Genomic DNA, 15,596 nt, shown 5'->3' with positions numbered 1-15,596 from the left:
TTTCGCCTCATTTTATGTTCCTTGTTTGGTTGTGGACTTAGGGCAGGGTCACTCAGTCAACTGTCTTTCCAATCTTAATTATACATGACTTGTGTACACCAAATGGTGATAGAGAGACCTAATAGGGGTCATTTCATGAAAGTTCATTGTTTCAAATTATCAGAACCCTCGTTTAGTTGTACTTGTTAATTTTGGTACAATAGGGTTCATAGTAATAAGACCAAGGATAGTTCATCGTCCTAGTAATCATTCCTTCTAGATCGACTTAATATCTATTTCGTCAAGAAGTTCCGACATCATCATCCGGCATGTTTTGGCTTGGTCCTTACCATACCAAATTTATGTGTTGTGTAAAAGAACTTTTCCCTTAATCACCCGTCAGATGAAATTCTTCCAATCCTTAACGCAAACCCTTATATCATCTCTCACTTCAGAACTTCAGAAGTACCCATGCGAGGGGTACCACGCCTTTCTAAGCCTACCCGGCAGTTAATAGGCTTGAAGCGAAAAACACCAAAGAAGTCTCAGAAGTCAGTAACCACCCGAAGTATCCCTAATAGATCTTATAGGAAGATCACTTATACCGCAGGCCAAGTTCAAGAATAAAGACTAAGAACTCATTAGGTTAATCTAGCGCTGCTAAGTGTATACGCAATAGTGGTGTATAATTTAGACTCAACAAGATTTAGGATGTGTGATTCCGACCTATCTCTTGTTCCTTATCTGGTTGTGGACTTGGGGAAGATCCACCCATCCGAACGTTTTGTCAATCTAAATTAGATACGACTTGTATACACGAGGTGATGGTGGATGACCTAAGTATGAGTCTTATCATGAACTTCAGAGCAAAAGCACGCAGGCTTACTACAACAACCGGAGATACCTGAGTGGAAGTGGTAGCGGATTACAATGAGCTTCATAATCAAGTTAACCAAGGCAACAGGTGGACTTGATGCCATGTTGGGTGATCGTCGTCAGATTAGCCAAATCCGCACCCTTCCTACAATTTTAAGGAAACAAGCAAAATAGAGAAGTTAACTAGAACGTGTGTCTGAGAAATTAGTTAGACTGCACGGTGTTCCAATATATGTTATCTCCGTTTGAGATAGTAGAATCATCTCCCAGTTCAGGCAGTCACTTCAGAAATTTTTGGGAACTAGGCCAGTCCTGATGCATAGCCTACCATCCTTAAACCAACAGATAGAATAAGAGAACAATTCAATCAGTAGAAGTTGTGCGGAAAGCCTAGGTGATCGACTTTGGTAGAGCAAGAATACCCACTTATCAACTAGTCGAGTCCTTGACCATACTAGCATTTAAAGTTGCTCCATTCGAAACCCTCTTTGGTCGCAAGTACAGATCCTCTCTGCACTGTATTAAATTAGGCGACACACAACTAGCTAGAGGTTCAATTTCCAGACGGCACCTTCGCTGGTCCGGAATCCATCAGAGAAACTACCGAGAAGAGAGTACAAATCCAGGAGCAACGTGAAGCTCCCAGGGTCAGGCAGAAAAGCTACGCCTTCGATAAGAGAAAACCCTTGGAATTCCAGGTTGGTGACCTCGTCAGGTGAAGGTCTCACCCGGAAGGGAAGGATACGCTTCGGAAAGGGCGTAATACTAAATCCAAGGTACATAAGATCATTTAAGATTCTTACTAGAGTTGATCCAGTGGCTTATAGACCCCGACTACCTCGGGAATCCAATAACATACACCCTACTTTCCACGTCTTTAACTTGAAAACTGGTCGTCCGACGAGACTTTTGTTATCCCACTCGCTTTGATCGAGATAAGCGAGAACCTCAACTTTGTGGAAGAATCCGTAGAAATCCTAGACAGCGAAGTCGTTAGGACTAATCAGATCCCTATCCCGATAGTGAAATTCCGCTTAAAGTGCATAGTGAGGAACCAAATTCACTTGGGAGCGGGAGGATCAAATGAAACTGAAATATCCTCATATTTTCCCTTAGCCTATCTGTATTTGCTTAAACTCTAATTTCGGGACGAAATTCCCTGTAACAGGGGGATGATGTGACAACCCGAAATTTCTATCTTGTAAGTTAATTCAACCAATCAAAAGTCAGACTTGTTTCTGTTACCTTTTATCCTTGTTAAGGGTCATTCTATGAGTTCTAAGCCTAGTACACTTAAGGTTTTGTGTGTTAGCAAGTGTTAGCAAGAGATAAGTGGATTGCATTCGATCCGGAAACATCTTCAAAAGTAGTTCACGACCGTGAACCCATCCTTGGCCGTGAACTCATGCCCTATATATATTGAAGTGTTAGCCATTTTTTTCTTCACTTCTCACCCTCTAGCCATGAACTCTCCTTTCTCTCTCAACCATCTTCAACTGTGATCACCTCTAAAATCCTCAAAAACGTAAGTATCTCATCCATCTTCTTGTTGTCCCTTAGAAACACTTGATTCCACCCATGATACAAACACTTATATGCAAATATCTTCAAGAGTTCACGGCCGTGAACCCTTCATAGGGTCGTGAACCCTTCATAGATGCAAGATAGGACCGTGAACCCTCTCTCTTTGGTCGTAAACCGTTCATAGATGCAAGGTAGGACCGTGAACCCTCCATCTTTAGCCGTAAAGCCTTCATAGGATCAAGCTTGGGCCGTGAACACATCATGTGTTCTTAGGCCGTGAACCCTTCTAAGGCCGTGAACACCCCCTTGTTTGGCCGTGAACATCTTTGAACCATTCATTTGTGATTCTAACACTTCATTGAAAGTGTTTCCTAGTTCCTAAGGTTGTTTCCCTTACATGTTAGTTGTTATATACACTAATTGTATACATATATGTGTTATTATATGCTTAATAGGATCTGTTTGTGCTCGAGACTTCACTTGGCATACTTAGCATCCTATATCGATCTTTCATCCAAATCACTCACATCAGGTGAGTTCATAACCCTACAAATACAATTTTAAATGCTTTTAAATGCTTTTAAATACTTTTAGGGGGGGATACAAGTAGAACACAATGATATTGTGTTAACCATTTACATGTGAAAACAACATCTCAAAAGGATTTCTTATACTCAAAAACTTGTTAAAACTCTTTTAAACTATTTTATAAACTTCTTTTATATCAAATCATATTCAACTATCTATTTACGTATAAGTATGTTTTAACGGACTTAGGACTACTGCTACATACCTTAACTCCTGTTCCTTATTTGGTTGTGGGCTTAGGGTAGGATCACTACTCCGATTGTCGGCTATATCATTGTTATACTTATTAAATATATATATGAATACTAAATCCATTTTTAAGGATTATACTTAACTTAGTTGCTTATGGTGAGTAATTGAGTCTTTTCTTCAAATCAGTAACAGTCAAACAATCATACTAGTAAACTATAATAGGTATAGTTTAGAGGATTACTACTTACTACTTCTAGAACAGTGAAACTTAAATGAGTCAGTTCATACATACTATAACTAGAACAGAAAGGAACATAAATACTATAACTAGAACAGAAAGGAACATACATACTATAACTAGAATAGAAAGGAACATACTTACTATAACAAGAACAAAATAAACAATAATGTGAGATACTACTTCACGGCATTGCAATATACCTGTTATGGCACGTTTTGTAATCAGAGTCTCCTGGAGGGAGAGCGGGCATTGAGTGTATAGATCTATATGGGACTGACAATCCTACATCCCAACTGTTAGCTACAGTTTAATAGGAAAGCCAAGGGGTGACAAATGTCACATTAGTTTCGACGCCAGCAGGTCGTCGTGTTTATACTAGTCAATTAGCATGGTTATAACCTCATCACATTTTACCTTAATTTAACTAATTGGTTTTAAGGTAGTTAGTACTTCAGTAGTTATTTTATACAACAGTAATGTACATCTTCATTTTTTTCCCATTACACTCATATAGTGATATTCTCACATCGAGTAATGCAAACTATTTTCTAGTAAAGATAGTCATAAACTTGGGAAAACATACATTTTTACGAGAAAACAAACATACAAAACAGTCGGGTCTTGGTAGAAGATTAGTTTCCATTTTAGTAGAAAATATAGGATTTTATAGGAAGTATACAAACATTTACATCAAAAACACTTGCAAACATTTTCATAAAACTAATGCAAACATTTGACACAAAAATACTTATGAACTCACCAGCTTAAATGCTGATATACTCTTTCAAAATAACTTGTATTCTCAGGAATCCAGTAGACAGGTACACCCCCGGAGATTTTGGGAAGACAGCTTAGTACCGTGCTGCGTCTTTTGTCTTTTACTATATCTACTTTTGACGTTGAATATCTAATGTTTGACACTTATGTAAAAACTTATACATTATTAATGCAGTGGTTGTTTGTACTTTGATTACTATAATGCATATGTTATGATACTTGACATGACGTCCTCCGCCCCCGAACGATTCCGCCGTTCCGGTTTGGGGGTGGGACACAGATCCACCAAACTTGCTATATTTGAAGGGAACTGGAATGACAAGAAAGAGAGTTGACCTTCAGAGAAGTCCCAACCACACCAGTTAGCAAATCTGCTTGGACAAAGTCGAGCGAATGACTTTAAAAATGGGCGGCTTTCCGGGAGGCAACCCAAGGAGTAGTTTTTAGGTTTTTTTACTTTTTCATTAAAGAGATGGTCGTACTTCCAAGCACGCTTGGGGAAATCAAAGGATCTTCGGAGTTGCTGAAATTCAGATTTTTCGCCAACATCATCGTCAAAATCAGAAATTTCTATACGCTTATCAGGTACATTCTTTTCTAGCTGCACCCTTTTTCTTTTCTATGCTTGATTAAGTTGTTCACTCCTCTCTTAACATCGAGGACAATGCATCATTTTAAGCTTGGGGAGGTGGTTAGTGTAAAACTTTGCATTTTTTGTTAAAAATTTAAAAATATTAGTTTTTTTTTAGGTTAATTTTTTAAAATTTTATTTTTCTTTTTGCATTTTATTTTCTTTTTACATTTGCATATGAAAATTAGAAAAATCTAAAAAATATTTTTCCTTTTTATTTTTCCGCATTCATAAAATAACCCCAAAAAATTTTATTTCTAGTTTTTTATTTTATGTTTAAAAAAATTAAAACTTTTTACATGAGATAAAGATATTATTTACATTTGATAGCTCTGTTAAGATGAAGTGTGATAGGAACCGAAAATAACAGTCTCATTACAATCAATTTTAAAAATTATCTTTTTATTTCAGAAAGTGCTTTAATTGTTTTTGAAATATAAACTGACATAAGAGTCGGATAATTTTTACAATGGAAGTGTGGGATGGAAAAACGAATAGTGTTTTAAAAATACTTTCCTTAAATGCCTAAAAAAGAACCTAGATTGAATAACCTTTTTCTTCCTTGAAGTACTGAACCCTAAAGCTTATGTACCTTTTGAGGTTAGGAAGGAACTCTTGTTATATCCACACAATTTATTATCATTTTTAAAGTATTGAAGATATGGTAGGCCTGTTGGAACATGAAAATGAACCTCTAGCAATCCTAGGTCAGGTTCCAAAGTGCTTATGTTCCGGAGAGAATGTTACGGAGTCAGTGGAGAAGAGTGGTCCAGAATCTGTCCGGACCAAATGAAGAGAAGATTAGAAGTAGAAGACATTCCGGAATGACTCCCATGTCCGGAATGGTTGCTGATCTGGAGTGAACTTATTTTGTCCTTGTTCATTTATTGTATTTGTACTTGTATTGATGTGACTTTTCATAGGACTTAGTCTTTTGTTGTATTTAGACAATAAGAATGTCAGAAACATTTCTATTGTCCAGTCCTATGTAAGTGCTCTAGTTAATTCGATGTAACCTTCACTCCTATTAATAGGAGTATTCAATACAAGTCAACAACGGATCTTTTCACTCACTTTGTCATTCTCATTAAGTTTATTTCAAACATTCTTCTTGTTCTTCATTTATTAGCTTTACCTTGATTAGTTATTCTCGTTGATCATTAAATGACTTGATCATTTGCTGAATTCATTATCTAAGACTTGACTGGTCTTTCCAGACTCAACTTTAACATTTATTAGCAAGCAGACATTATTCTTAAGCATTCACTCAAGGTTTGAATTCTCAAACATTGTCCCTGCGCATCAGATAGATCTTGTTATCACAATTGGTATCAGAGCTTGTGTGGTTGTCCTTTGAATCCATAAAGATCATATTATAGTTGGTTTGAAATTACCTTGGTATTTCAACCATTTTCGTGTCAAGGATAAAAGTTCTTCTATATACCACTTTACCTTGAAGATATCTTAACTTCAATGGATGCTTCTAATCCTCAGCAAATGATTTCAATGCAAATCGCAAATAGTGTGGGTGGCCCTACTCGTGCCCCATTACTAGTTGTGGAAGAATATGATCACTGGAAAGTTAGAATGGAAACATTTTTACTTGCCAAAGATAAAGGTGAAGAAATCTGGAGATCCGTCACAAAAGGTCCACATGTTCCCGTAAGAACAATTGTAAGAGACGCAGCTGCTCAGCTCATGCGAGAAGATGAAACTTGCCCTGCTCCTCTAACAGCAGATGATATCGAAAAGCTTCATTCTTCGAGCACATCAAGTTGTGCAAATCTGCCAAAGAGATTTAGGACACTCTTCAGGACCTAATTGAAGGTTCTGAAAATATGAAAGACAAGCACCTCACCTCTGTTGTCAACGACTTTGACACCTTCACTACCACTCCTGGTGAATCAGTGGCCTCAGCCTCTAATTGTTACCGAATCGTTGTCAAGAACATGACTGCTCATGGGATTGTCCGAACTCCTTTGGAGTACAATCTAAAAGTCATAAACAGTCTGGGCAAAGGATGGGGAAATGTAAAATCTTGTCTCCAAAGCAATGGTTCCCTGAAAAAGTTGAAGTTCTATCAACTTTTTGATGAACATCAAGGACATGAGTCAAATGTTGCTCAAACCATAAGGGAACTCTCCGGAGGTCTTCTTGCTCTTGTCAGTTCTTTCGAATCAACCATTCCGAACTCATCTACTTTGGATCCCTTCAAACCCATTGTTCCATCTGTTCAAACATTCGCACCCATTTTACCCACACAAATCTATCTTGCTGATGATTCCGAAGCCATGGACTCTGAACTCCGTTTCCAACAGGAGTTCTCTCTACTCTCAATGAAGTATAAATGTCCTTTCAATCCTTCTTACAAACCATACCAAAACCGATTCAATGCTCCTCACCATAACAATCCTCAACCATACTTAGCTCTGGAATCTAAACCAACTTCCGAAAACCCTCCCGCATACAAACCGAACATCACTAAACCAAACTCTACTCCGGAACCCTCTCAGAGTTTCAAATCAGACAAACCAAAAATTATGTGTCATAAGTGTGGACATGAAAACCATTTTGCTAAAGATTACCTGGCTGATTCTCCGCAGAAACCAAAAATCAAGGATTCTGCTTACTACGTCCGAAGAGCACAAGAGATGCCTGAAAGGGAAAAAGCATTTGTAACAACGGTTTCGAGAAATGTTGAAGGGTATTGGTCATCCGGAGATGATGATGACATGATAACTAGAAGGAACATGTGTATGATGGCAAGAAAAATGGTTGAATGTGATGAAGGATATTGGTCTTCTGAATCAGAAGATGAAGACGATGTTGTTGAACCTCGCTACTGCTACATGGCCACCAATGATCCACCCTGTCGAAGCATCGTTCAGCAGGTAAAATCTATGATCTCTGATAAAAATTTTGATTTGTCTCTTTGTGAACCTTATCTGACCCAAATCCAAACATATATGAGCACCATTTATAAAGCCTATGAGTCTGCCATAGAAGCCAGTGAGAAGAAGGAATGTGAACTAAATCGTCTTAGGTTACGTTTTGAGGATAAGAAATTGAAAATCGAGTCTTTAGAGCATGAGCTTGTAATTTCAAACGAGGAATGTATCATTTTGAAAGATAAATGTGAAATCACCTATTCTGAACATTTCAATACAAAAATAGATGCTTTGCATAACTCTATAGACATGCTTGAAGTAGACATTCGGATGACTCATAATTTTCGTCATCCATGGTCTAAAGCACCTGCTCTCGGAAGCGAGTTTCCGAAACCAATTGTTAGTCCGTTGAAGGAATTGCAAAATTTGACATTCATGGGAGAGGTTCCGAACATCAAACATTCGGACACCCCTGTTTCTCCTTTGTCTGCACTTCCTGAGACAACAGACCATTTTTAGTCCCTAATTCCTGAGTTCAAACCAATAGTTGTCAAGTGTCCTGATTCCACGCCTCTTCCGCCTCTGATAAACCTGGACTTGAATCAGACCACGGATTTTCATCATAGTCTCATAAATTGTGTAGATTATGTTCCTAGAAGTAATCATGTGAACAATTGTGTGATTGAAGAAATCATTCCGGAGACAACTGAATCTACTGCCTCTGAGTTTGTATGGGCATCCTTAGATGATAAAGTTGACGTTTCAAGCTGTGTGTCTTCTGATTCCTGCGAATCGGATTCCTTAGTCATCTCAAAAACTAAATTGGTTCCCATTACTCCTGAGTTTAAGAATCCATCCGTAGGACAAACCTCAAAATCTTCGTCTCATCCTAAGAGAAAACCAATGCTGAATAGGAAGGATATTGTAGATCCCAAAGTAGAGGCTCGACATGCACATAAAAAGGAAGTTAAGACTAGACAAAATTCCAGGTTCCTTGCAAACTCCAAACCAAGTTCATCCCAGAATTCTCATGCATCAACTCATAGTCAAAACTCCTTTGTTCCCACTAAGATCCTCAAAAGACCTTCCGAACCTCTTGGTCATGTAGAACCTAAGAAAGTCATCAGCTCTACTCAGCCTCAATCTCATGTAACTGTCAAGACCATCCGAAACACTTCACCAGAACCTCAGACTGTTTCATTTGTTTTTATTGCAAAATCTGATGGCACAATTTTTAAACCAAGTCTTTCAAAAACCAATGTGTCATCAAGAAAATCCACAAACACAAAGAAAACATCTTTTTCAAAATCTTCAAAGAAAAATCTTGTGTAGAAAGTCAAAACTCCCATTGATGAAACAACAATTCCGGAGGTTACAAATGTTACCAACACTCCGGAAGTCAAAGGTCCGAAGCAAACCATTCCGAAACTCCAAGTCATTTAATATGACTACTAGATAGATGAAAAGACATTAGCTTTCTGTCTGTTTCCAAAAAAATTCAAAGAATACCACCTAAAAACACAAAGTTGTTCCTAAGTCACAATCAAAGTCCAAAGCCCGTGCCTACGTCCCAAAGTATAATTGGGAGCCTAAAAACTCCATTACTCACTAATTTTTGCAGGCACTTTGTGCTTCGGAGCAAGAAACAATATGGTATATTGATAGTGCTTGCTCCATGCACATGACGGGGCAAAAAGATTTTCTACGAGATTTAAAGCTTTCTCCAAATGCTGGTTACGTGATGTATGGCAACAATTCCAACTCTCAAATTCGTGGTTATGGGACTCTCACCAATGGAAACTTCTCTATTTCACATGTGGATTATGTAGCTGATCTAAAACATAATTTGATAAGTGTTGCTCAGCTCACTGATTCAAATTGACGTATGGAATTTTGCAAAAAGTACAACTCGCAACTCTGAAGATCGGAAAGAGTGTTTAATCAATTCGCTTCGCAACAAGTCGCTTCGCAAATCTGAAGATCTAAAACATAATTTGATAAGTGTTGCTCAGCTCACTGAAGATCGGAAAGAGTGTTTAATCAAGTCGCTTCGCAACAAGAACATGTACCCGCTCGCCATCAACATGATTATTGGCAAACCGCAACTCTGCCTTCTCTCCAAAGCTGTTCCTGACTTCAGTTGGTTATGGCACCGAAGGCTCGCTCATCTAAACTTTCGGTATATGAATGATCTTGTATCCGGTGAAATGGTGAGAGGTTTACCTCTTCTCAAATTCGAAAGTGATCATTTGCGTGCTGCTTGTGAGTGTGGTAAGCAATCGAAGAAGGGTCATCCTGTTATCATCGAAAAGTCCATTTCGGAACCATTGGAGCTTCTACACATTGATCTTTGTGGACCATCCACTATAGAAAGTCTTCATCATAAGAAATACATTCTTGTGATTGTTGATGATTTTACAAGGTTCACTTGGGTCTTCTTCCTAAGGCTGAAATCTGAAACAGCCTCAGAACTCATCAATTTTATCAAAGGAATAGAAGTTCTTATCAAACTCCCAGTCAGGAGAATCCGAAGTGATAATGGATCGGAATTCACTAATTCCACCATTGAGAAATTTCTCACTGAAAAAGGAATCGACCACAACTTCTCAGCTCCCTATACTCCACAACAAAACGGTGTAGTCGAAAGATGCAATAGAACTCTCGTTGAAGCTGCCCGATCCATGCTGAACTTCGCAAACCTTCCACTCTATCTTTGGGCTGAAGTCGTATCCACTGCTTGCTTCATTCAAAATCGGAGTCTCATCAATCGACGCCTCAACATGACACCGTACGAAGCAATGAATGGTCGGAAGCCAACAATCTCGTTTTTGTATGTTTTCGGATGCAGATGCTTCATCAAGAACAACCGTGATCAGCTTACCAAGTTCCAACCAAAAGCTGATGAAGCCATCTTCCTTGGGTACTCCTCAAAATCGAAAGCTTACAGAGTTCTTAACCGGAGAACTCGTGTTCTAGAAGAAAGCTTTGATATTACTTTCGATGACAACTTCGTTCGGAATTCTGGCCCCACTCATATTACAACTCACATTATGGAGTCCGATGCTCCTCCGCCAGGATGTCCGAACCCTCAAACAATTCTTGAAGTTAACTTTGAAACTCTCTTTGGTCCTTCCGAAACCGCTCTTGATTCGGAATCTCGATCAAGACCAACTCTCATTCCAATTCCTACTTCGGAAGCCCCAATCTCACAAAATGTTTCTGGTCCGATCCCTAGCCTTCCTCCTTTTCAGGTTGAGGGGGAGAATGTTAATCCCTCTCTTGAATCAAATGTGAATGGCTTCCAAGATGCAACTGCTGATTTCGATGATTCCAATCCTCTCAACAATGATGAAAATGAAAATTTCTTTGAGTTCCCTTCTGATGATGATGTCAATCTCTCTGGTTCAGAAGTTCAGGGGGTGCATCATCCCAACATTCAAATCATTCAGGGGGAGCAAATCAATTCCACTTTTGATACCGGATCGACGGCTGCACAAGAACTCCCACGATTACATGTTTGGACAAAGGATCATCCTCCGAACCAAGTAATCGGAAACCCAAATGCTGGTGTACAGACTCGTTCTGCTACAAGTGTCCAAAATGAATGTCATTTCTCAGCATTTATATCCATGGTTGAACCTAAATCCATTAAGGACGCATTGGAGCATGCTGACTGGATTAGAGCCATGCAAGAAGAACTGGCAGAATTTGACTGAAATGAAGTTTGGACTCTCGTGCCTCCTCCTCAGAATCATACCATTGTCGGTACGAGATGGGTATTTCGCAACAAGCTAGATGACGCGGGAGTTATTATTCGAAATAAATCAAGATTGGTGGCAAAAGGGTTTACACAGATCGAAGGGCTCGACTACGATGAGACATTTGCTCCTGTTTCACGTCTTGAAGCCATCAGAATCTTTCTTGCTTATGCTACTCATAAAGGCTTCAAAGTTTACAAAATGGATGTTAAGAGTGCTTTTCTTAACGGTGAACTTGACACTGAAGTGTACCTTCAACAGCCCCCCGGATTCATTAATCTCTCCTTTCCGAACTACTGTTACAGACTCCAGAAGGTTGTCTACGGACTCAAGCAGGCTCCTCGCGCATGGTACGAGACACTCACTGATTTTCTCAAACGCTCCGGTTTTCAAAGAGGAATTCTAGACCCTACCCTATTCCGAAGATCAAATGGTAAGCATCTCATGCTGGTACAAATTTATGTGGACGACATCATTTTTTGATCTACGGATTCATCTATGGTTGCTGACTTTGCTAAACTAATGGTCAATCGATTTCAAATGAGCATGAATCGTGAGTTAAGCTTCTTTCTTGGCCTTCAAGTCAAACAGACTAACAGAGGAATTTTCATTCACCAAGAGAAGTACATTTCGGAACTCCTCAAGAAATATTCAATGGACACCTGTGCCTCTGCCAAGTTACCCATAGGCTTCGGACACAAGATCTTTGTCGACCCTTCGGGTGTTCCTGTTGATGAAAAGAAATATCGTGGAATGATTGGATCCCTGCTCTATCTCACAGCAAGTCGTCCGGATATTATGTTTTCCACATGCCTATGTGCCAGATTGCAAGTCAACCCAAAGATGTCTCATCTCTTCGCTGTGAAACAAATTTTCCGATACCTCAAAGGTACTAAGAGTCTCGGAATCTGGTACCCAGCAAATGAGAGCTTCCCTCTTCAAGCCTATTCAGATTCAAACTATGGTGGTCTTCAACTTGATAGAAAGAGCACTTCAGGTGGCTGTCAATTCTTAGGTGGTCGTTTGGTCAGTTGGTCTTCCAAGAAACAGAACTGCATTGCACTCTCTACAGCCGAAGCCGAATACATTGCTGCTGCCAGCTGTACATCTCAGGTTCTGTGGATGAAATCTCAACTCTTGGATTATGGTTACCGTTTTCAACGCATTCCTATCTATTGTGACTCTCAAAGCGCCATTGCGATTTCCCACAATCCAATTCAGCACTCAATGACCAAACACATTGACATAAGGTATCATTTCATAAAAGATCATGTTCTAAATGGTAACATTGAACTCATTTTTGTTCCATCTGACGATGAGATTTCTGATGTCTTTACCAAGGCATTAGACGAAACCAAATTCAACGAGTTTCTGAACAAGATAGGTATGATGATACCAGATCCTCGGTTCATTCAAGAGACTTGTTCTCTTTGATAGACGTATTCGAAAGAAAATTAGTTCTGAACCAAATATTTCATCTCGGAACTACTTTCTCTCTGAATACATAGGATCATTTTACTTGTCTTTATTTCTAACCTTCACTTGAGTTTTTAAGCTGTACAGTTCACCCTGATTGTTTTCTATTTAAAGTCCACTTTGTCATAGTGCTCAAATTCTCATTTCGGAATATTCTTCACGATAGCATCCCGGAATTTTACTCCGAAATTTCAAAATCAACTCCGGAATTTCAAAATGTGCACCGAAATTTCAAAATGTGCTCCGGAATTCCAAAATGTGCTCCTGAAGGTCTATCAAATTTCACTCCGGAATGCTTTCACAATCTTGTTCCGGAAACTCTTTCAAATTCACTCCGGAAATTCTTGAATTTCTATTCCGGAATTTCTGCTCCGGAATCTCAAACTTTTCCGGAATCACACATCTTTTCCTAAATGTCACTAAATTTTTTATTCCGGAATCGAAACTTTCTCCGGATCATTTCTCATTCCGGACCTCTTTTCAAAACTAGCATGTTCAGGAACACAATCTCTTGTCCTCTGGATCATACTCTGTCCGGAATCGCTCATCCAGATTACTAAAGGATAATAAGGTGAAACATTTTTTGTTTCAACGGTAACTTTTCCTGAAGATCCTATCCTATGATCCTCGATTTTCGTGACACATTTGCACGTCCACATAAAGTAGCCATCGAATCGTCGGTTATGGGTACCATTTTTAGCCACAAAAACCCTCACCTTTCACCTCCCAGGTCAACTCAGCCCCGATAAACTCTTTATCATTTAATGCGACCCGTTACCCATTCGGATCCTCATCATTACCCTTCCGACCCGACCCACTTCCCTTACCTATAAATACCAATCAAAACCCCCTTTTACCTCTTTACGCGCCCAATAGCTTCAAACCCTTGATTTCTCTCTAATTTCTTTGTGTTCTTCAAGCATTCATCACCTGCAACAATGGCGTCTCCTCCTTCACCACCAAAAACTGCCCCAACTGCTTCAACACCCGAGAAATCCATTGCCAAGAAGAAACGATCCAAAGGTTCTTCATCATCTGCTACGCAAGAACCGTTTCTGAGGGACACAACGCAACTGTTTTCCTTAAACCCTAAAGATTATGATGAATCGATTCGATTTATGGTGGAGTTCATCGCAAATCACCCCATCTCCATTCCCCTCACTAAAATCCATGAACCTCCACTACCACTTCATCATCTTCATCGTGCCTTTACCAGTATCAGACTCGACACCGGTGCTCTAGAGACTACAATTATCGGTGACAGAACTGTTCCGATCTACAAATCGACCCTCCTTAAGGCGATCGGTGTGAAAGCAAACCCAAGGGGTTTCAAGGTCCAAGAACCAACGACTGAAGAGTTTCAGACGTTTTTGAACTACATCGGGTATACTCAAGATTACCGGGCAAAAGACTTCAAGAAAACTGCTGTCTCCGGACTCTGGACTGTGATAATGCACTTCGTCATTAGAGGGTTGTCCAGAAAGCATGGAGGAACAGATACGCTTAGCAAAGACTGGCTCAACGTCATCTTCAGCATCTACTCCGGAAGGGAAAATGCAGTGGATCTTCCCGAAGTTCTATGGCAAGATTTCTGCAAATTTGCCACCAAAAGGAAGGAGAACGAGATTTCGAGCCCTAGATTTTGGGCACTGACGCTTCAACAAATCTTCAACGAGCTTAACGAACCAATTCCAGTCTCCTCTGATCCTCCGGAGGTATGTGTCACTTTCAAAGTTGTTAAGTCTTATCGCATTCTGGACCAATCTTCTTTTGGTCCGGTCAGACGACTTCCGGACCATATGTTGGCCCTTATTCCTTCCGATTCCATTTATTTAAAACAACACTTAGAGACTTCGGTTGTGTTTAACCCAACACAACCTGCCCCAGTCTCAGTTGAGCCCACGTCGGAAGAGGCCAAACCTACCACGTCCGGACCTAAGGTTAAGAAAGATGCCAAACGCAAGGGTTCTCCCTCTAAGCCAAAGCCTAAAAGGAGAACCAAAGTCAGCTCTTCCTCTCCAAAGGAAGATGCTCAGGACATTCTGGCTGACTCTGGCCGTCCGGACTCTGGACTGTGCTAATGCACTTCATCATCAGTGGGCTTGAACATAGTTCCTTGCCCCCCTGGAACACACCCACGAGTCACATTTGATATCCCTTTCGATTCTCACACAAACACACACTCCAGAACCCCTGTTCCGGACCCAAGCTTTCCGGAGCTGGAGCAGTCTCTCCGACTCTGGAATCCTCAACTGGTCTGATACCCGGAAGGTGTACAGGACGACCAGGTGCTAATGATCCCCAATGGGAAGATTTTGTTAACAGGGCCGCTTCAAAACGTCCGGATCTCACCAGAGCTCAAGTGGAGTCAACTCTTATATCCATGAGGAACATGGCCATCCAAAGCAATATGCCAGATGTTCCTCCCACTGATGATGATGCAGCCAACGAACTCACTTCTGAACTGCCACCTGTTACTACTCACCAAAGTGTTTTCCAAACCAATCCGGATGAAGAGCTCTCCGAAGAAGTCATGCTGGATGATGAAGCAAAAACTGCTTCGGACACAAATTTCATGCCTTCAGTTCGCTTTCAATCAAGGGCATCCGTATCCAAGTCTGCCTATGACTTCGGATCCTCCTCCTCAACGACTCCGGATGGTGCCT

This window comes from Lactuca virosa, chromosome 8 (assembly GCF_052849685.1).
Source record: "Lactuca virosa cultivar CGN04683 chromosome 8, Lactuca_virosa_CGN04683_v6, whole genome shotgun sequence".
Lineage (NCBI taxonomy): Eukaryota > Viridiplantae > Streptophyta > Magnoliopsida > Asterales > Asteraceae > Lactuca > Lactuca virosa.
This window is presented reverse-complemented; position numbering follows the sequence as displayed.